The sequence below is a fragment of the Montipora capricornis genome, chromosome 9 (genome assembly GCF_036669925.1).
Source record: "Montipora capricornis isolate CH-2021 chromosome 9, ASM3666992v2, whole genome shotgun sequence".
Classification (NCBI taxonomy): domain Eukaryota; kingdom Metazoa; phylum Cnidaria; class Anthozoa; order Scleractinia; family Acroporidae; genus Montipora; species Montipora capricornis.
Genome location: NC_090891.1, coordinates 25,119,719 through 25,121,162, shown reverse-complemented (window position 1 = coordinate 25,121,162; position 1,444 = coordinate 25,119,719). Strand labels below are relative to the sequence as shown.

At 39.0% G+C, this 1,444-nt stretch overlaps 1 protein-coding gene across 1 annotated transcript in view; it reads left to right on the top strand.

The window, feature by feature from the left end:
• LOC138016136 (RYamide receptor-like) overlaps positions 1-358 on the top strand; it is an 8,745-nt gene extending 8,387 nt beyond the window's left edge. The window contains exon 2 of the mRNA XM_068863320.1: positions 1-358. This exon is cut by the window's left edge and continues 3,637 nt beyond it. The gene's annotated coding sequence lies outside the window, so the exon portion shown is untranslated.
• The last annotated feature ends 1,086 nt before the right edge of the window (positions 359-1,444 follow it).

Genomic DNA, 1,444 nt, shown 5'->3' with positions numbered 1-1,444 from the left:
AATAAAAAGAAAATTAACTGTAAAGTTTGACGACTTAAATCCTCTCCGTTCTTGAGATACAAAGGGAATTGTGACACCCGAAAATGGCCCGTAAAGTTTCGGGACTTTCGAGAAACGGGCCCCTAGCCCCCTTTAAAATTGCCAGGCCAGCTGACACTTTTTTAATAATCTGATCAATGTGAGAGTGCCTCGTTAAAGTATCATCAATTTCGACCCCTAGTTATCTGTGGGTGCTGACTCTATCAACAGAATGTCCATTTATTCTTACATCAGGCTGATGATCTAGATGAGCGATCTTGTATTGAGTATCAATAAATTATAAATGGAATATTTAGTTTTCTTCACATTAACACTAAGTTTATATGCTTGGAGCCAAGACTGGATTTGTTTAGATCCCTGTTCAGCTTTATTTGTAGATCCGTAGGATCATGAGAAGTAAGGGTGAGACAAGTATCATCAGCATACAGTCTTGGTTGTTGAGGATAGGCCACTCACGGAAAGATCATTTATATAAATCAAGAATAATAAGGGTCCCAAGATGGAACCTTGAGGGACGCCAAAGACAGTGGAGCCGTAATCAGAAAGAGAACCATTTACATAAGTTCTTTGCTTACGATCAGTCAGATATGATTTGAAACTGTTTTAAGCTTATGGAGTCAACCCCATAGAAATTGAGCGGCTTTCTAAGTAGTATTTCATGATCAACAGTATCGAAAGCTTTCTTAAGGTCGAGAAACAGCACTCCGTTTAGTATAAGCCATTATCCATATTAGAAAACCAATCATTGGTTATATCTAGAAGGGCAGTCAAAGTGGAATGACAAGGTCGAAAACCCGACTGAGCATCGCCAAGTAAATCATGCCTCATTAAGAAGCCATATAACTGGTTGAAGACTACTCTCTCAATACGTTTGCTGACAATCGCCAAGACAGATACAAATGTCGGTAGTTAAAGATCGATTTATGATGTAGGTCAAGGATGCAGAGACGATAGGTCCCGCCTCTTTTAACAGTTTAGCGGAAATACCACTTTACCTTAAGCTTGTTAACCGGTAACGATTGAATCAATTTTAGTACGATATCATTAGACGTTTTTACTTAGAGAAAAGACATGTGGCAGACGAAGAACATAGTCTTTGAGTCTGTGAGGGGAATCTCATTTGCTAAAATTGGCCCCACGCTACAGATATGGTGATTTAGCCTATTACTGATTTCATCAGGGGTAGTGTAAATGGTATCGCCAATTTTTAGGCTATGGATTCTGGTGGGTTGCGGTATTTAACCGAAAATGGTATTAATCCCTTTCCATGTGTTCTTAATGTTAACCCAGTTGTTCTTAAAAAACGAATTATAATATGAGACTTTTGCCTTTTTTATAGCAGTGTTGACCTTATTTCTCAAAGCCTTGAAGCCCATCCAAGTTTCGCTAGACCCCGCCCTAGATG